This window comes from Sciurus carolinensis, chromosome 5 (assembly GCF_902686445.1).
Source record: "Sciurus carolinensis chromosome 5, mSciCar1.2, whole genome shotgun sequence".
Taxonomy (NCBI): Eukaryota; Metazoa; Chordata; class Mammalia; order Rodentia; family Sciuridae; genus Sciurus; species Sciurus carolinensis.
The window spans coordinates 61,784,993-61,806,203 of record NC_062217.1 but is presented as its reverse complement, the minus strand read 5'-3'; the positions used below and the strand labels follow the sequence as shown (position 1 = coordinate 61,806,203).

General features: G+C 34.7%; 1 pseudogene; it reads right to left on the bottom strand.

Annotated features, from left to right (window-relative positions):
- Window positions 1-16,958: 16,958 nt before the first annotated feature.
- LOC124985598 (sperm motility kinase 4A-like) lies at window positions 16,959-19,458 on the bottom strand (annotated as a pseudogene).
- Between the last annotated feature and the right edge of the window lie 1,753 nt (window positions 19,459-21,211).

Below are 21,211 nucleotides of genomic sequence, written 5' to 3'. Positions count from 1 at the left end.
CCTCAGTTTATACCCAAAGGATTTAAAATGAGCATACTACAGTGACACAATCACATCAATGTTTATAGCAGTTCAATTCATAATAGGCAAATTATGAAACCAACCTAGGTGCCCTTTAAACAAATGCATAGATAAAAATAATGTGGTATATATACCAAAGGAATATTACTCAGTCTTACAGAGGAATGAAATTATGGCATTCACAGGTAGATGGATGCAGTTGGAGAATATCATGTTAAGGAAACTAATCTAATCCCCAAAAAACAAAGGCCAAATGTTTTCTCTGATATGTGGATGCTAATTCACAATAAGGGGGTGGGTTTAGAGACAAATAGAGGTGCTTTGTGTTAGGCAGAGGGGAGTCAAGGGAGGGGCTAGGAAGGATAGTAAAATGAATCAGACTTTATTACCCCACTTACATAAATGATTACATGACTGGTGTAATTCCACATCATGTACAACTAGAAGAGTGAGAAGCTGTACTCTGTTTACGTATGATGTGTCAAAATGCATTCTATTGTGATGTATAACTAATTAGAACAAATTTAAAAAATAAAATAAAAAATAAAAAGAAGAGATTGCTAATCTTAAGTTGATATCTTCAGGCCTAGTTTTCTGTACTTCTGAGAACTAGGTTACACATTCTCAACAGGGGCATGTATAAGTATTGTGTTCAGGTAACCAGTAAAGTGCTCTTCTTTCTCTGCAATCATGATTATCTAAGCAATTACAGTTCTGCATCATTACAACCTTGTCCATATTTTCTTAGGAGGCCCAGTCTCATGGCACCACAGGTATTTTCTATGAGGTCAACCCTTACTTCCTAAGGAGATTTTCACATGTAGAGTTCACAGGATTTCAACAGTTGAAAATCCATGCTGCATGGAGAAAGCAATGCCAGTTTTTTTTTATGATCGATGTATTCCTTGCATACATATTTGTTAAGAAACAAAATTGTTTTGACTTATTGTATTCCTTAGAGATCTGATATTTCTATTTTATTGCAGTAAAAGACCACGTAAATGAAACTGTGCATACTGTTGTTTAGGGATAAGACACAGCCTTAATGTTGATCAAGTCCTAAAAGAGGATGGTGGTGTGAAGGGGTCAAATTTTTGAGAATGAAAGTAGTAATCATCAAGGTTTCAAACTGAAACATTGCTTTTAGAAGTTTGACACGAAAATCGACCTATATCTGGTGCCAACATCATAGGACCAAGAAAAATCACCATTTCTCTTTTTTCTATTACACAGGAATCTCGAAAATTTACAAATAGAACAGAAGTCTTGAGACTCAGCAGAAACATGGCTAGAAAACTAGCTCTTTTATTCTTGTTCTTGTTAATAATAGAAGGCATAACATGTTTTGACTTTTGGAAATAAAGAATAAGGGACTGTTCCCAAGTATTATTTCTATATCATAGCTTGTTAGAGTGTCTATTTTAAATTTCAATTAAACTTGATTATGTTTTGTTAATTCTTAAGAGAATAACATTCAGAGGCCCAGAGAAGACAAAACAGAGGAAAGAAAACATACTCAGTGAAGTGCACCTATGCTATACTCTATTAAGGGAGTTACTCATCTTATTTTACCTTTACAGAGACTCTAAGAAAGACAATATTTTCTCTATTTCAAGAATAATAGAGATTTGAAAATCATATAAATTCAAATTCAAACATTTATTCATGTACTCACATCCATAGAGACAAACTAGGAATTGAACTTTAGTCTCAGTATTTTGAAAATCAAACTTCATTCGTGCTAATATGCTGTCATTTGGGGACAGCTACATAATTTTCAGGACACAGTATGAACTGGATATGTGGAGTGCTTTCTTCAAAAAACAGGAATAATATCATTATGAATATTAAAGTCTAAAATTTAATTTTTTCTATGGTCTCTTTCTTAACTTAGCATAGTGTTTTATTTCTGATTTCAAGTTATTCTGAGCCAAAAAATTAACACTATATTTATTAGCATGAATTTACTGGTCATCTTTATATTACACAAAGCAATTTTTAAAGACAAATATAAAAGCACTTAATATTTATGCAAAATCACCACAAAGATACAATTTGTATTTCATAACTCATGCAAGTGTTTCTGATTTATTGTAATCAAAAAGGAAGAAATGTTCTACAAAAGAAGCTATTCTTATTTCATTTCAGGATATATGAATATTTTACCAACACTTTACTTCAAGTTTATTGATGATTAGGAAAGGATGAAAACAAAACAAAATAATGAGTTTCCTTATCTTTTCCGTTCGTTGTCATTATTTTTAACATAGATAGTTTGTTTTTACAGAGAAGTAATGTAACGAAGGACACACCTGGGCCCTTTTGCTTCATGATTCATATTTGTTAGATTGCCACCATTTTTGCATTTAAAAAAATTATGGCTTACATGGAAAGAGTTGCCTCTCTAGTACCTCATTACTGCTTTGAGACTCACTGAGTTTCCACACATTTTGAATGCCATGAAATTCTGTTCTCATAAGGTACTACAAGCACTATGGGTGAAAGGTTTTTCAAGAAATGACAGAGAGATATTGCATGTGTTTTCTCTGCTCATGCACACAATACATTGTCTTTGTTTACAAAAACAAATTGTTTTAGCATCCTTATGGTCAAAGCACTCAATAAGAATAACTCAGAGAAGGAAAAGTTTACTTGGAGCTCGTGGTTTCAGAGCCCTCAATTCATAGATGGTAGATTCTATTGTTCTGGGTCCAAGGTGAGGCAAAACATTCTGGAGTAGGGACCTGTGGAGAAAAGTTACTCAACTCAGGGCAGGATCAAATAGCAGATAAAGAAGGGAGAAGGCACCACAGGAAAGACACACCCTTTCAGGGCATGCCACCAGTGACCAAACTCCTCCAACCTTGCTCCCACCTGCCTACAGTTAACACCCAGTCAGTTCATTTAAACCAGGATTGACAAATTAGGTTATAGATCTCATAATATAATTTTTTCCCCAAATAAAATTTTTGCATTAATATAGAAACATTTAGGGAACAGATCATATCCAAACCAAAACACAAGTTGAAGAGATGAAGGCACTGGATTGAAATTCAATTAATAAATTCAAAACAGCAAAAAAAACCACATTATTTTATAAGTACCATATAACTACATGGGTCATATATCACTGAAGTCACCCAGATAGTATTTTTTTTTTAAGATTCTGATTAATAAGGCAATATAGGACAAGCAGAGCAACCTGAATTAGTGAATGCCAACAGAGGATAGTAAACAAATTATATATTAGTGTACCTTCTTGGAGAGAGTTTGTAACCAATTTGATGGAAGCAATTTGTATACTGGAGGTTCAGTAAATAGCCAAGTGTGATTAAGTACTTGAATAGATTGATAGTGATTAAATTAAATTAGGTAGATTCTGAAATTAAATAATCATTTCACAAAGAACTGTGAATGATAGAAAAGGAATTTAGTGGTTTTAGTAGTCAATAAGCAGAAGTTGGATATGGGGAAGTTATATAATTACGATTCTCCCATTATTAACTTCATTTTAAAAATGAAGTTTTGAAATAGAGATGTAAAGGGGGATTTAGACCCACTAAATACAGGTACTTTGGTCTATCAGAGTCAATCAGTTTATTGGCTTCTAAGATAATTCAGATAAAATTGACTTGACTATTATAAGCACTCAGAATGTTAATATAAACAGTTATTTTATCAAAACACAGTTGAAAGTGATGATTTGTCCTCTCAGTGAAATTTCCTGGATTTCTCAAAGACAAGAACAACAAACAAAATGGGCAAGATTAAACAAATTATATTTGATAAAGAACCCTAAATTTTATTCCATGTTTACATTACACTGTGGTTATAATTTTATATGAGTTAACAAAAGTAACTCCTTAAATATTTGTATATGAAAAAAGAAAGACAATAATGTTGTAAAGCAATGTATATTCCCTGAGTTTGATGAGTATATTACTAATATCTCCATGCGCTGAACCATTCCTCAAAATCAGTGAATATGTGCATGTGTGGTGTGCATATGTGTGCACACACATGATTGTGTGAGTAAAATTTCAGGAATTTGGTTTACCATAACAGGTAATGCCGCATATTTGTCTCTAATTTGACTGATCTACTGAGTTTCCTCTAAAAGAGAATATAGACTTATTCTTTTCTCAGGCAAAGGAAATGTGATCATGACATGGTTCCATTAAAAAAAAAAAAAAGACATTCTGCCATTTTCTAAATGCATTTTTAAAAATCATGCAATATGAAATGTTAAAAGTGTGAAAGAAAGAGTACTGTATATTTAGGGGGTACTATAAAGTAAATAGTTGTGTACCCTCAGAATTTGTACATTGGGAGTTTGGGTCTTTAGGGGTTTATTAGGTCATAAGGGTAAAGCACTCATGGATGAGATCAATGCCTTTATGAAAGAGACCACATAGAGCTCCCTCACACCTTCCATGATTTGAGTTTATATAGCACTCTCAATTACAGAAGAGGACAGCCCTTTGTTAATTAGGAAATAAGTCCTCACTGAATCTTCTGCTACCTTGAGCTGGAATTCACAGCCTCCCAAACTGTGAAAAGTGAATTTCCAGTGTTTATAAGCCATAGAGTTTATGGTATCTTCTTAAAGAAACCCCAAAAACAAAGGCAGGAGGGTGACAGAAATGAAAGAGAAAGATTTGGAGGAAGTCAGCAAAGTAAACAGAAAAGTAGTGATAAAGTAGGACCTTAGTCATGCAGCCTAGTAAGGTTTTGTTATTTTATTTTTCTGGTTTTATAGCTTGTGAATAACAACAGTTTATGAAAGGTTTTTGATAAATGAACACAATAAAAATTATTGCATGTTGCATATGAATTACATAAGAGCATTTTTGGGGCAGAATAAAACAAATTAGGTTGAAAGTAAATTCTGTTTATGTAAATATATTTGGAGAAAAACCCAGTCAACCAACTGAAGGTATTGAATTGAGAAAAAAAATACATGATGGTTAATATTAACTCATGGTTTTTCCTCATGCTGTATACAAATTTTCAGTATAAGTATTACAAGTAAGTCAGCAAAAATAATAGCATTCTTATTTATGAAGGATATATATAAAGATGAAATACAAATAAAGATGCAAAGTTAGGGAAATCATTTCATTTAATATCATAGTATACAACTTAATACATTCATATTCATATTTACATATATATGTAATATATATATATATGTATATATATATATATATGTATATATCTCCATCCCCAGAGAAAGGAAAAGCACAGGTTTAACATCATGACTTAATAGTTTGTATTTCACTCATTTCAATTCAGGTATAGTTGACAAATATGTCATTAAAATTGTTTATAACTATATAACTGTAGGTTCTAACTAGTTTCTTGTTCATGTTCTACACAAAATAAAAAAAAAAATTGCTAAGGGACTGCACTGTAGAAGCCACATGAAAAGATGAAGATAAAACAAATATAATCTCTTTATTACAAGGCTACCAGCAATTTATAGAAGAAAAGACATTAGCCTTTCTAAAGCAGCGGGCCAATAGAAAATATTGCAGACTTTAATAATTGAATGTAAGGTGTGCTGTTAGTGTTCCTTTGCTGCTGTAACAGTACCAAAAACTTAGTTGCTTAAAATAATAGAAATTATTAACTTTTAGCTCTGTAGGTCAAATGTGTGTAATGGATTTTGCTGGGCTGAGACCTAGGTCTTAGCCGGACTGTGTTCCTCTTGGAGGCTTTAGGAAAGAATTCATTTCCTAGCCCTTTCCAGTTTCCAGAGGTCACACCCGTTCACCCTGCTCTTTCATCCTCAAAGCCAGATAGACCAAGTCATTTTCTTCTCGAATTATATCACTATCACCTCCTTTTCTGCCTCCTTCTACTTTTAAAGTCCCTTTGTTTATATCGGGCCTAAATAGATTATTCAAAATAATCTCTCAATTTAAAGGATGGTTAACAACTTTTATTCTCCTTTGTCAAATAATGTAAAATGTTTACATTTTCTAAGGATTGGACCTGGGCATCGAAGATCAATATTCTACCTAACAAGGTATATGTTGTAAAATCTGGATAACAGAAGTGATAATAACTGACATCTGAAATAGTAGGAATGAGCTCTGCAAAGGTCATGATACATAAACTATGCTCTGATGTGTTTGCAAAATACAAGACAGCAGTTATGTAAACTGAAAATACCAGATAGCAGATTCCTTTAGTCCATATTATTAACTTCTAAAATTCTGAACTAGCAGCTACTCTACGAAATGTAAAGATAAAACTTATATTATTTACGTATGAATTTTCATCTATCACATCTAAATCAAAGTTATTGAAGATGGTAATTTCTGATACTAGTTTCAGGATAAGCACAGACTTTTGCAGGTCTGATATAAGGCTGTCAGATGGCACATGCTTTTTTATGATGGCACAATAGGACTAAAGCATACTCAGAAGGTACATGAGTCACTACAATTTTTACTATTTTCAATGGACTCCTATTCTCTCAGTTCATTCTATAGTACTATAATTCCTGAAACTGACAATTTTAAATAAAATAATAAAACTTCAGTTAGCTGAAGCAGGAAATCTTTTTAAAAAATATACATGCCCTAAATTAAAAATGAACACTGAATTTTTAAAATGTTTCACCTTTAGATGTATCCAAGTTGATGGTCACTTTTTTCTCATTTCAATCTAGATGTTTGGTGTTCATGGTGAAAAAAAATTATATTCCGAACACCTGAACAGACCTCAAATCTAGATGAATGACAAAGTTACTTAGATAGTGACAATCTGCCCTAAAGTTTCAATAGTGCTGCTTTCAGAATGTGATATAAGATACCCACAACTACACTTTAGTCTCTGAAATCACTGTTAAAGAAAGGTAGTATGTTATCAGAATTTATGTAGAACAAATGTAACTCACAAAAAACTCTTATCCTTTTTTAGTTGTAATTAAATGACATGAATTAATGAGAACATATTCTTATGTAATGTATTTATGATATGTAAAACAATGACATTTTTTTATCTCTTTTTCCCTAACTGTATTTAGAGTCTTTGATGAAAATGTCTCCAATGTAATACATATTTTCAAGAAAGATAGGCAGTGGCAGAACTTAATTTTCATTTATCATGTCAAACAACTGATACATTTATGTGTTCCCTGGGGCATTATATTACATGTTTTAGCTGGTAATCTGAGGCTCTTTTCTGTATAAATATTACTATATAACAGATAGATTGAAAGTCATAAATGTAATAGGATTTTAATTAAATGAACATAATAGATTAAAGTATAGATAGACAAATGAAAACATAGCATTTGATATCTCAAAGATTTTAAAGAAATTGATCCAGATATTTGGGCTTTTAGTGAATTTTCAGAAGGTCAGAAACAAATACTTTGTAACTAGATTTCTTAAAAAATATGTACCATATTTACTCCTTTTACATTTTCACTATCAGTCATAATTATTCCTTCAATTTTATAAAAACAGAAGAGACTTCCCAAAATGAAATCTTATTCTATTTTCTGGATGCATATTCAGGCTTCTAGCTATTACTTCCTTTCATCATCACAGATATTTTTTGACATTTAGTTTAGCTTAGTTTTGCTGACAATTCTTTTGGGTTTGGACATTTGAAAATTATTTTTTACTTTTGAAAGTAATTTCTCTTTGTTATAGCTTCGAGGTAGTCTTTTTGTTGTTGTTTCTTTCATCATTTAAAAAAACCAATATTCCATTTTCTTCTTTTCTCCATTATTTGGATTGAGAAACCAACTACCTTCTTACCTAATGCATGTTTTTATTCTTTAACTGATTTTGTACTATTTTTCAACCATTTCTTTGTGATGTGTCTGTGTTTTGTTCTGGTCTCAAGTCATTAATTTCCATCCAAATACACTTAAAGGCCATGTGGGAGGTAATAGTCTCAATATTGTGAACTGTATCTACCTATATACAACATCTTAGGATTCAGTTCAAAGACAAAATAGTCCTGGGACAACCAGGAACTGAAGATTAGGCAAGCCAAAATGGAGAAAACTAAAGACTTTTTCTATGGAACAAACTAAATTTCAATTACTTTGATGGATTAAAACTATAAAATGAAAGTGAGAGTCTGCAGTTATCAAAACAGTGAAAAAAAGAATAAAAAAATCTATATTAAAAACTCCACTCTGTATGCCAGGAAAGTGGTGCAAACCTGTAATCCCAGCCACTGGGGAGGCTGAGCAGGAGGATCACAAGTTCAAAGTCACCCTTAGCAATGGACTAGGCACTAAGCAACTCAATGATACTCTGTCTCTAAATAAATTACAAAATAGGACTGGGGATGTGGCTCAGTGGTTGAGTGCCCCTGAGTACAATCTCTAGTACCACCCCAAAAAAAGCCTCTGTGTGAGCTTGATATTAAGCCAAACATTAATTATTTGAGTTCTGTATTTATTATATACTTCCGTATACGGTTGGTAGTATCAAAATGCGAAAAGAAAAAAGGGGAACAAGGAAGGGAGTAGACTTGAACATTAAAACTGAATATGTTGCAAAACAAATGAGAGTATCCTTGTATCAAGGATCTAAAATGCATGTAATTAAAGTTTGTATTAACGAATTATGAATTTAAGACTATATCTAAATGAGGAATATGTTGAGATAGTTACTAAATTAACAGTATCCAAAAATACTCAAACAGTATAAAGTTCATAAATATTGTTTGCAAAACATGGAATTAAATCAGATTGGAAATTGGTAAATGAAAATTTGTTCATTCAAGGTGAAACATTTTTCTTGTCTGGTATCTATATAAAAATCAGAGGTATAATTACTCAAGTAAAATTGTGCAATTCCATTGTGTGGTCACAGGGTATGATTTTTTATTTCACTTTTTTAAACCATAGGTAACTTTCAGTCATTATCTTAATATAAAGCATTTAGAATACATGCATATATATTACACATATATGTATATGTGCAATATAAATGTACAAATATGTATATACTGAACACAAGGAAGAATATCTTTTGAAATACAGGGCATATAAACAAAGTATCTTTACTTTTCTTCTAAGGTAGTTTACAAAGAAGAACTCATATTTTAATTTTTCAAATAATTACTTAATTTGATATTCAGCTTTAACTTCAGAGACTTTGCTATGGAGAATGTAGTAAAACCATTAGTAACTTATCATTATGTCCCTCTAATTAAAATTACATTCATAACAATAAAAACTCATTATTATTGCAATTACCAGTGGCTATATCTATACTTGTAAAATATTAATGGAATCTATATTCTAATATTTAGTTGATGACACTTTTGCAACTCTATTCAAATAAATGTTAGCAATGCAAGAAACTGGTATACCACCATATAGTAAAAATGTTTTTTGAAAGAAATATAATGCAGGCAATAAATTAGAATTAAATTTAGTATCATTTAAAATTATTGTAATATTAAATTTGAAATCAATTTAATATTATGTTTTTGGTTAAAACAGAATTTAAGGATAATCTCATTTTTCTCCATTTTTATTGGTAGATAAATAGTTAATTTATTTTTAAATAATATTCATACTTTAAGATTGATATTGTTTTCTAAAAAAATATATTTTGTTCTTAAATACTTTAGGAAGTAATTCCCTAAAACTTAGTTTGATACTATGTAAATCTGTTTTTATATTTTCTGTTTTCTTTTTTGACTAGAATTGTACTTCAGATTCTAAACTGCTATCATTTGGGCAATTTGTTTCATGGGGGCCAATGAATTAAAATGCATACTTTAAAAAAATTAAATGTATTTTACTTTTATTTATTTTAATTTTTAAAATATTTTTCTTTTTAGATATACCTGGCAGTAGAGTGTATTTTGATATATTATACATACATGGAGTATAAATTCACTTTCTTGGTGTGGTTACACTGGTCATGTATTCATATGTGAAACCAGGAAAATTATGTCTGATTTATTCTTCTGTCTTTCCTATCCCCATCCCCCACTCCCTTCCCTTCATTACCCTTTGTCTAATCAATGAAATTCTATTCTCCCTTCAACAGCCCCTGCTTCCTGGTTTAATATATGTGAGCATCTGCATATGAGAGAGAACATTTGGCTTTTGGTGCTTTGAGATTGGTTTATTGACTTAGCATGGTAGTCTCCAGTTCCATCTATTTACTGGCAAATTCATAATTTCATTCTTCTTCGTGAGTAATATTTCATTGTGTATATATGCCACATTTTATTTATCCATTCATCAGCTGAATGACACAGAGGATGGTTCCATAGCTTTCCTATTGTGAATTGAGCTGCTGTAAATATTGATGTGGTTGCATCACTGTAGTCTGCTGATTTTAAGACCTTTAGGTATATACCAAAGAGTAGGATGACTGGGACAAATGCTGGTTCCATTCCAGGTTTTCTAAGGAATCTTTATACTGCTTTCCAGAGTGATTGCAACAATTTGTAGTTCCACCAGCAATGTATGAGTGTACTTTTCCCCCAACATCCTTGCCAATATTTATTGTTAATTGTATTCTTGATATTGCTATTCTGACTGAGGTAAGATGGAGTCTCAGTGTAGTTTTAATTTGCATTTCTCTAATTGCTACAAATGCTGAACATTTTTTCATATATTTGTTGTCCATTTGTATTTCTTCTGTGAAATGTTTATTCAGTGCCACTGCCTACTTATTGATTGGGTTATTTGCTTTCTTAGTGTATTTTGTTTTGTTTGGTTCTTTACATATCCTGAGATTAATGCTCTGGGGAGTACCATTTATTGAAGAGGCTGTTTTTTCCCCAGTGTATGTTTATGGCAACTTTGTCTAGTATGAGGTAACTATATCTATGTGGGGTAGTCTCTGTATCTTCTACTCTGGGTCCATTGGTGTTCTTGCCCATTTTGTTGCCAATACTATACCAACTTTGTTGTTAAAGCCTTATAGTATAATTTAAGTTCTGGTGTTGTGATGTGTCCTGCTTCACTTTTCTCACTAAGGATTGCTTTGACCATTGTGGGTCTCTTATTTTTCCAAATGAAATTTTTAATTGCCTTTTGTATTTCTGTGAAGAATGTCATTTTAAGAGGCAAGTGCATTAAATCTGTATAGTGCTTTTGGTAGTATGGCCATTTTGATAATATGAATTCTGCCTATCCAAGAACATGGGAGATCTTTCCATCTTCAAAGTCTTCTTCAATTTCTTTCTTTAGTGTTGTGTTATTTTCATTGTAGAGGTTTGTCCCCTCTTTGTTAAATTGATTCCCTTGTATTTTTTTAAGGCTATTTTGAGTGGGATAGTTTTCCTAATTTCTCTTTCAGCTGATTCATCATTGGTGTATAAGAATACAAATGATTTATGGGTGTTCATTTTATATCCTGCTATTTGCTGAATTTGTTTACTAATTTCAGATGTTTTCTGGTGGAGTTTGTTCTTTTTTCCAAATGTGGGATCATCTCATTAGCAAATAGGGATAGATTGAGTTCTACATTTTCTATTTCTACCCTTTTAATTTCTTTCTTTTGCCTAATTGTTCTGGCTAGAATTTTAAGAACTACGTTGAACAGAAGTGGTGAAAGAGGGAATCCCTGTCTTGTTCTAGTTTTTAGAAGGAATGATTTTATACTATATGCTGCTTGGCAGAGACTCATCTCTTAGGCAAAGATACTCACAGACTGAAGGTAAGAGAATGAAAAAATTTCTACTCAAAGAAGTTCCAAAAGCAAGCAGGAGTAGCTATTATTGTAGCTGACAAAAGAGATTTTATGCAACAAATAGTAAAATGAGAAAAATGAGACCACTATATACCAAAAAGAAAACAATAACACAAGAAGATATAATGATAGTAAATATATATGTACATGACCTAAATCTCAGTGTACCTGATTACATTTAAAATAAGTATTTACATTAAATCCCAGAGACACCTCCATACAACAAATTGGGGGATTTCAAAACATTATTACCAATAGATCATTTGAACATAGTATCAATAAAGATATAGGAGACTTAAATGATACTGTATATCAAACTGACTTCACAGACATCTACAGAACATTTCATGCAAAAACACCTGAATTTACCATTTTTTTAGCAGCTCATGGAGTCTTTTCCAAATCAGAACATAGTCTACAAAATAATGGAGTTTTTATCAAACACCAAATAAATCAATAAAATCTCATGCATCCTATAAGTTCATAAGGAAATTCAACAAGAAAAATAATTGAAACCACATAAAACATGGAGACTGAAAATATTCTTTTAAAAAATGGGTTATATAAGCATAATACAGTAACATAGCTATATCAATGTTTATAGCAGCTTAATTAACAATAGCTAGGTTGTGTAACCAACCTAAATGCTCTTCAACAGACAAATGGATAAAGAAACTGTGGTATATATACACAATGGTATATTATTCAGCCATAAAGAAGAATAAAATTATGGCATTTGCAGTTAAATAGATGGAATTGGAGAACATCATACTAAGTGAAATAAGCCAATCCCCAAAAACCAAATGTTTTCCCTGATAAGTGAATGACAATACATAATGGGGGTGGGAGTTTGGGGGGTCAGAGAAGAATGCAGAAACTTTGGATTACATAGGAGGAAATAAGAGGGGGAGGGTGCAGGGATATGAAAGATTGTGGAATGAGACAGACATCATTATCCCATGTACATATATCATTACATGAATGGTAGAAATCTGTATCATGTACAATCATAGAAACAAAAAGTTGTACCCCATGTGTGTGTACAATGACTCAAAATGCAGTCTGTAAACTTTTTTTAAAATGGATTATGAAAAGTAAGAAATTATTTGAAATAATGCTAAAAATGTTACAACATATGAAAATCATTAGGACAGTGTGAAAGCTATTCTAAGAGGAAAATTTAAAACATTGAAGGCTTACATTTAAAAATAGATCCCAATAGATGTGGTGGAACAGGCCTGTAATTCCAGGGACTTAGGGGCCTAAGGCAGAAGCATCAGAAATTCAATGCTAGCCTCAGACACTGAGTGAGATCCTATTCAACTTACTAATACCTTGTCTCAAAATGAAAAACAAAATAAAAAATAAATATAAAAAGAAAAAAAAATGCAGTGGATATAACTCAGTAGTAAAGTACCCTGGGGTTAAATACCTAAATACCCAAAATACCTACACACATGAAAAAAAATTAAAAATAAAAAAAAAATAAAAGACCATCACATTGACACAAATAGATCACAAATTTAAAATATTATGCTTTATTTCAAGGCCTTAGAATAGGAAAACAAACTAATTCCAAAATCAGTAGAAGCGAAGAAATACTTAAGATCAGAACCAAAATGAAAAGATAAACAAGACTAAAAACCCTTAGCCAAACTAACTAAAAGAAAGGGAAGACACAAATTAACAAAATTTGAAATAAAAAAGAAGATACAAACTCAGCCACATTATTACGGAGGATCAGTCAAATCTATTTTAAAAATTAAATCAAGTAAGCTAGAATATCTTCAATATACTAACTAGAGGTTTATGAGCTACCCAAATAGAACCATGAAGATACAAACACACTAATACTAAGTGACGAAATTGAAGCACGTATTAAAAGTCTTGCCAAAAAGAAAATCTCACATGAATTTGTAGTAAAGTTCTTCCAGAACTTTAAAGAAGAACCTTTGCCAATCCTCCTCAAATTATTTTAAAACAAAACAAATTAAGAAAATAGTGCACCAAGATTAAGTGAGTTTCATTCTAGGGATGCAAGATTGGTTCAAATACACAAATAAATATGTGCAATATACCACATGGAGTTCAGGAAAAGAAGCACAGGATTACATCAATAGATCCAGAAATGTATTTGACAAAGTCCAGCATGATGCATTATTGCAACTCTGTTGAAACTAGGGACACAAGGAGCTTACCTCAAACTCATAAACTATAGATACTAAACCAAAGACCAACATCATACTCAACGGAGAGAAACCAAAGGCATTTCCTCTAAAAGCAAGAACAACAGCAGGTCCCCTCTCACCACTCCACTCCTATTCAATGTAGGCTTTTAAATTCTAGCCAAAGCAAGAGAAAAGAAGAGAAAAGAAAGAAAACGGATGAAAAGAGTAAGAAAGAAGTCAAATTATATGTTTGCTGGCGACATTAACAAGTATGTCTACTCTCACCACTCCTATTCAATATAGGCCTTTAAATTCTAGCCAAAGTAATCAGAAAAGAAAAGAAAAGGGATGAAAAAAGGAAGAAGAGAAGTCAAATTATACGTTTGTTGGTGACAAGATCCTGCATTAAAAAGATACCAAGGACTTCACCAGAGGACTTCTAGAGCTCTTAAAAAAATTTAGCAAAGTAGCAAGATCAACATATATAAATTAATTACTTTCCATTAGTCCAATAATGAATCTGCATAAAAGGAAATTAGGAATACTTTCCCATTCATAAAAACCTCAGAATATTAGAAAATTATGTAACCAAGTCATCTCTTTTGACTAAACTGACCATCTCTTAGTTTTCATTTGTGTGCATTTTGCCTTAGAAAACTGTTAATTGAGCACAAAGATAAGAGCAAATCCACATTGGTATACTTTGTTTTCATGTAAATTGCATCCATAAGATGGACTGACATCTGGATTATCTGATGGATTTTTGGTGGACAGTCTGCATGGCAGGTGGTGAGGCACCCAGCCACTGCTACAGACAGGCCTGCCCTGCCAACTGGCCCACCTCTTCCTTCCCTGAACACAGGATTATCAAGATGGGTCCAGTGATTACTCAGTTTCCCCAAATCAGGCTGATGAGGATATTGGAAAAAAGATGGACAAACAGAGTAAACTGAGTAAACTGGGACCTGGTGGTTCAGCTGAACTCCAATGGAAAAAGACTGACAATGAGCAGGCTCTGCATGTTTATTATATAGGTTTTTACATCAAAGGGATTCATTGTGAGAAATCACTTAAACCTAATGGAGGTCAAACATTTGAACAGCTCAATTACATTCATCAGCTTGTGTCCACAATTCTCCACCCACAGGTGACTGGCACATGAACCTTAGGTCTTGAACTGATAAACTCCATGGCAACCATAGAATTTCCCTTTGACCAGGGCATCACCATACAACTAGGTGGTTTTCTAGACACAAAGAGATTCTCAAGGGAAGTGTTAGCTTCTTTCTCTGGGCAGTTCAAAGACTCAATTTATTTTCCACTCCCAACGCAGTATCTTGAAGACAATTCAATAGAACATGATGGTCTCACATGCATTCTCAGATGTGATTTCTTCCAGAGTTGCCAACACCACCCCCCATATCCACCCGAGGGATGGATTTCTTCTGGCCAAGGTCACCAGATAAAAGTCAAAGTTAGTCACATCTACACTGGCTCAAGGGAAGAGTCTCCACCTGCACAAGGGAAGCAAGTCTTCCAGCACTAGGTCAAATCAAGTTAATGCTCTATGCTAGTTCAAGTCGAGTGAACATCTACACTGGCTCAAGGCTAGTGTCCCTTTTTATTCTGGCTAAACGCGAGTAAGTATGTGCACTAGAGAGGGAGAAACAGTGATGCAGGCCTTGGGAGAGGATAGTTGGTGGGCTTCTGTCTTCACACTGAGGTCCCCCCTTTCTAAAATCAGACTATTTTAAAATCTTTGTAGTAATAATTGTGTTATACAATTTATCTGAAACAAATTTATTAAAAAGTATCTCAGAAGAATTGGAGAACAGAGAAGAGGACAGAGAAGCAGGGTAGAGGGAAATATCCCAAGGAAAACAGTCTCAGATGTCTTTTGCAGGTTGGGGCAGAGGAGATTCCAGTTTTCCTTGTGGATTCAGAGTCCTCTCATCCATAACCTGTGCAGAGATGTTTATAATAGTTTGCACATCTAGCTCTATTCAGAATCCACACGACCCATGCCCAAGCCAAGATGTCAAGGGCAACAGAACGTAGTGTCTACTGCTATTTTTTAGTTTTAGCTCGCCACTTCTTTGGAGCCACATTCTTTATTTTATTCTGCAACAAAAAAACAAAATTTATGAAATTCTTGAGCAGTATACACCTGGGAAGAGCTCTATATTCTTAGTGCAAAGAACAAGAATATGATGCCAAGCAATTCTGTTCTTTTCCATAAAATTATTAAGATACAATCTGACAGTGACAGCACTTTAATTCTTAAAGCAGTAATACTGTGTGTGTGTGTGTGTGTGTGTATGTGTGTGTTCTGGGACTAGAACCTAGGGCCTGGCACACGCGAGACAAGTGCTCTAGCACTGAGCTATACACCCATCTGTTTCAAATTGATAGGGCCTTATAGCTTTTGTTTTTAAATAAGTACACCTAGAATAAGAGGTAGACTTTCATTTTTAAGAATATAGTGAGTGACAGGTAGCAATTACATGAAGTCATCTGCTCAAGTGCTTATTATAAACTTAAAAAAACATTTTCATATAGGCAAAATGTTAACACCATAACCAAACCATTGGTCTAGTTTCAAGAGTGTTAGATTTTGAAAGTTAGAGGATTAGAGGGCCTCTTGGTGCCAGCTTTCCCTATTCTTAACTTTTTATTGTTCAAATTCTACCAAAGTTTATAGTATAACTAGCTGTCCACATGTAAATGCTATTGCATAGAGGACTGCAGGCTGTTAATATTAGAAACACTAGGAGTACCGTGACATTAAAGATCTAGGTTAAGCTCTAAGTGGGTCTCACGAGAACATGGGGCTGTACAGGGACTTAGATAAAGACCATTCCAAAGAATGTGTGAGTTTTAAGACAGTAATGTCTTTCACAGCATATAATGAACACACAGATGCTACATAGATTATGAACAAAAGTTAACAGAGAAAGGTCTGACTAAAGTGGTAAAGGCAATATAAATATTTACAAAATTTCAGAAAACAAGTTCAGAATAAAGAAACATAGGACATTAACAAATTATTCATATTTAACCATACAAAGCCCCTTCAAGCTTCCAAAACTTTTGCTTTCTTCTCCTTTCATTCTTGATTGTGCTTTTTCTGTTGCTCTTCCCTGGTCTGGAGATGAGGTTGTTCATAGACTTCTTGTGGGAGTTAACTCTATTTACATGTTCATTCAGAGAATTATTTTCTTTGGATTTCCCCTATTGTGTGACTCATAGTTGAAGCGACGAAAAAAACTTTCTTTGAGATCAAATACTGGTTTCTTACTGGAGACTGGAGTCTGCATTGCCGAGATTGTCAACTTGAATGGGGTAATAACTGCAGCAGAATTCCCTCTGTTGGACTTTAAGTTGGGTGTCCCAAGCACAGCATGGCCTTCTGAGGTTTTCCCAGATGTGGTCACATTGGAGACATGTTTACAGCTGCTCTTTAGTAGCAGCTATAAACATGACATTCATTTTAGCTGCTGAGAGAGCAGAGTGCTTCACTGACCCCTTCAGACCCATAGTGCTCAGACTTGCAGGGCCATGTGATTGGCCTTTTGAGCACTGCTGACTGATGGGTGTACAAGCTACAGACAGTCTTCTTTTTGGAGAAACTGGACTACTACTCCTTCCTTATTGAAAGTCTGCTTCTTTAGTTCATTAAAGGAGTTTGTGTTCTTCAAAATGTTTCTATTTTTTCTTAACATATTTATCAATGGACTCCATTTTCCATAAAATGAGCCTATTAAAGCTTTAAAGTCATTCATCTTTTTCCTGAGGACATGAAATTATCATCTCCTTGGCTCTGGTCCAGCAGAGAAGGAACTTTTGCATAGTTTGGAGATCCTGGATCTCCTGCTTTTCTTGATTCTAAAATTCAGCATCATCAGAATGATCCTGCTGATTCTTATTTTCTTTCTTCAGGTTTAAGATGGATTTTCAAGACTTTTAGCAACTTTTCTGCCCTCAGGTTAGCCCAGAGACCCAGACTCGTGGCTAAGTTCTGCAGGTCACTGTACTTGAAGGAGTCCAGCTCCTACACAGAAGGGATGGTCATCATGTATTGGAATTCAGTAGGAGAAGGCATAGAGGATCAGCTAAGGTAAACAATACCATCCAAGACTCTGGCGCCACATTAGGTGTTCTGCAGCCACATTCTCAATGTATCTTTGCTCTTACATTGGAGTCAACTTACTCTTCACACATGGCAAGCAGCAAAAGAGATTTTGGAAACAGGTAGCCATCCTTCTAATTACCCGCTTCCAGCGTTGTTTTTTCGCATGTGGTTGCTCAGAGTCAGGCCTGAAGGCTATATCCGGTGCAGTCAAGGACTGGAGAGGAATGGCTGGAAGGCTGGTGCTCCTGGTAACTTTCTGCTCTGCCTCTTTGGCCTCCTCAGGCAGCTGATTCTGACAGTGTAAGGGGAAGGCGTGAAGGGTAGGCTCACTGGGACTCCTCCTTGGGAGGACAGGGAGATGGGAAATGTCCATGTCCAGAGGGTGAGGCTTGACCTTCGGAGGCACAGGCTTCCCCTGCAATGTGCAGCCTGCCCCATGGCTTTTCTGGTGCTCCACTATCAAGTATGTTGCCATGGCTGTATTGAACTTCCTATTGGCCAGAGACACCCAGGTCTCATAAATATCATAACCTTTATCAAAGATAATGGTCATTATTTCTGGGTCAGGATGTTTGTTCAATGCCTGTGTGCCATGAGGTCGTAAATACTGCTCACCCTGTGACAGCCATGGGTGCTGAAGTATTTGTTTGGCTGTGGGCCTCTTACCGGGGTTCAGGGTGAGAATTCCTTGGATAAGTTTTCGTGCTTCCAGGGGAACGTGATAAGGGATGTTGTAGGATCCCAGCACGATGTGTCTGAGCAACTCCTGGGTGGTTGGTGCCATAAATGGGCGGGTCCCAGTCAACATGAAGTAGAGAATAATGCCCAGACTCCAGATATCCACTGGGGGACCCTCACGTGCTTGCCTCAGCACCATTTCGGGGGCAAGGTGTGACAGAGTTCCCCAGAACTCATGGAAATTTTTGCCAGAGGTGAAGTTGGTGCTGAGGCCAAAGTCGATCATTTTTACATTGCCTCTGGCATCCACCATGAAGTTCTCCGGCTTCAGGTCTCGATGTACTATACCCATGTCATGGCAGTAGGCGACAGCACATGCCACCTGATAGAAAAATCTGCAGGCTTCTTCCTCCTGCATGCCCCCTGGTGGGACATGATCAAATAGCTGTCCCCCACTGGCGTATTCCATTATGATGTAAAGATTTTTCCGGGTTTCAACTATCTGAAATAACTGGATCACGTTGGGATGATCTAGGATCCTCAGGATGTTCGGTTCGGAGAGTGCCAGGGGATTCTGGATCGCTTTCCGAATGACTTTGACTGCCACCTCTGCTCCAGTAAGTCGATGGCGGGCCAGTTTTATCTGGCTAAACACACCATGCCCGATGACATTAAGAAATTTATAATTATCCTTCATGAGTGTCTTTTTGAAGGAGCTGGGCCTCTTCAATACCACAGTATTCTGAATGCTGCGGCCATCCATCCTCAGCAGGAAAAACAATTAAGAATGGTAGCTCAAACACTGTCCAAAACCACAGTCACCAACCTCCAACCACAAACACACTGTCTGGGAATCCGACAGGTCACTACTAAGAGCTTCCTGTACTTGTAGACAAAAACCATCCCAGCCACCTTCTTATTTACCTACTGGTTGAAACTTTCTCACAATGGCTCCTTGTGACATCAGAACATCCAAATGCCCAGTCATACCTGGCCATAGCCCCAGCGGTCATCTCCTTTTGGGCCTCCAGGCCTTTTTCTATTTTCAGAGTAGGGATAAAGAAGGACTGCAGCCTTTTTTTTTTTTTTAATTTTGCTTTATTGGGTTATGAGACTGACATTTACTTATTTAGAAATTAAAATATGTTGGAACTTCAACATACTTTTTTTTTTCTTTCTAAAATTCTATAATAACATTTTTCTTTCAGGACCACAATGTGTCTACACTCAAGGTATTCAATTCCTTTTTCTTCCAACCTCAAATAACTGGTGTCAAGATGATGGTGGCACCTTACTCACATGGTGATACTATAACAAAAAGGTCTATTCCCTAAGACTCTGTAGACTACCCTATAAACACCTGTGAGGGTGAGAGGAAGAAAAGGTTCATCATAATCTCCCCATACAGTCCTACACACAATGCATATGCATTCTGTTTTGATACCAGTAACTGAGGGTGACAGGTAGAGATGTTCAAGAACAGCATTTTCTGTTACTGAATACAGGTTCACACCAGAGTTGTTTTTCCATCTTAAGTTAAAGGGAATGCCCAGACAAACTTCATAGAATTTCCTGTACGACAAACCTAAAATTAAAGGGATGGAAATTCTAATATTTCACATAAAAATCAATTACATAGGAAAGAAGATAATAATTCAATGAAACATGGCACAGTGAATTGGGAGCTTGCCCTGCTGTTCTTATAAGAGCACAAGTCTCATGAATGAGCAGCCCTCCCTGCTTTCAACATAAATGTAAAAATGCTACTGAAATAGCAACCCACTCTGCTCACTTCATAAGGCCACAAGTCACACTGAACCAGAAGCCTCTCCTCCTCTCCTTATAAGGACACAATTCACTCTGAAATAAAAAAACTTGTCCTAATCTTATGATCCCTCTTAGGTAATTACCTCATAATATTGCCATTTTTGAATAAAAAGACCTTATTCTTAGGTTGTGATTAAAATCTAAATAAGTGCTCTGGGGATATAATTCAACCATAACATGCTCTATTTCTATTTTTCTACCAGTTTTTATCTGCTTCTGTTGAATTTTGTCACATGAAGTTGCTAAATCAATCCATACATTTATATGATTCCTGGGCTCATCAATGAAGTGCATATCCTTAGTGGGTATGGTTTTGCAAATTTCTGATGTCCACTGACCAAGAAAGCTTTCACTTGGTCCATCTCTTAAAGATTCTATCAGCCAACATTACAACACTGAGGACAAAGTTGCCAAATACATGAACCTTTCTGTGGGGAGACACATCATATCCAAACCACAGCAAGATAATTTCTTTATTACACTGTTGATGTCTTTGGGTTATGTCATAATTAATATTGCATTTAATACTTGATATTGACAATTGGTCTATTCTTTCCTTCACCAAAGTTATTACAAATTTGTGAACTTTATTAATCTTTTTAAATAACCAGCTCTTTGTCTCACTGATTTCTTTCATTGTTTCTTTTTAAATATAATTAATCTTTGCTCTTTGTTCTTCATCCTGCTTG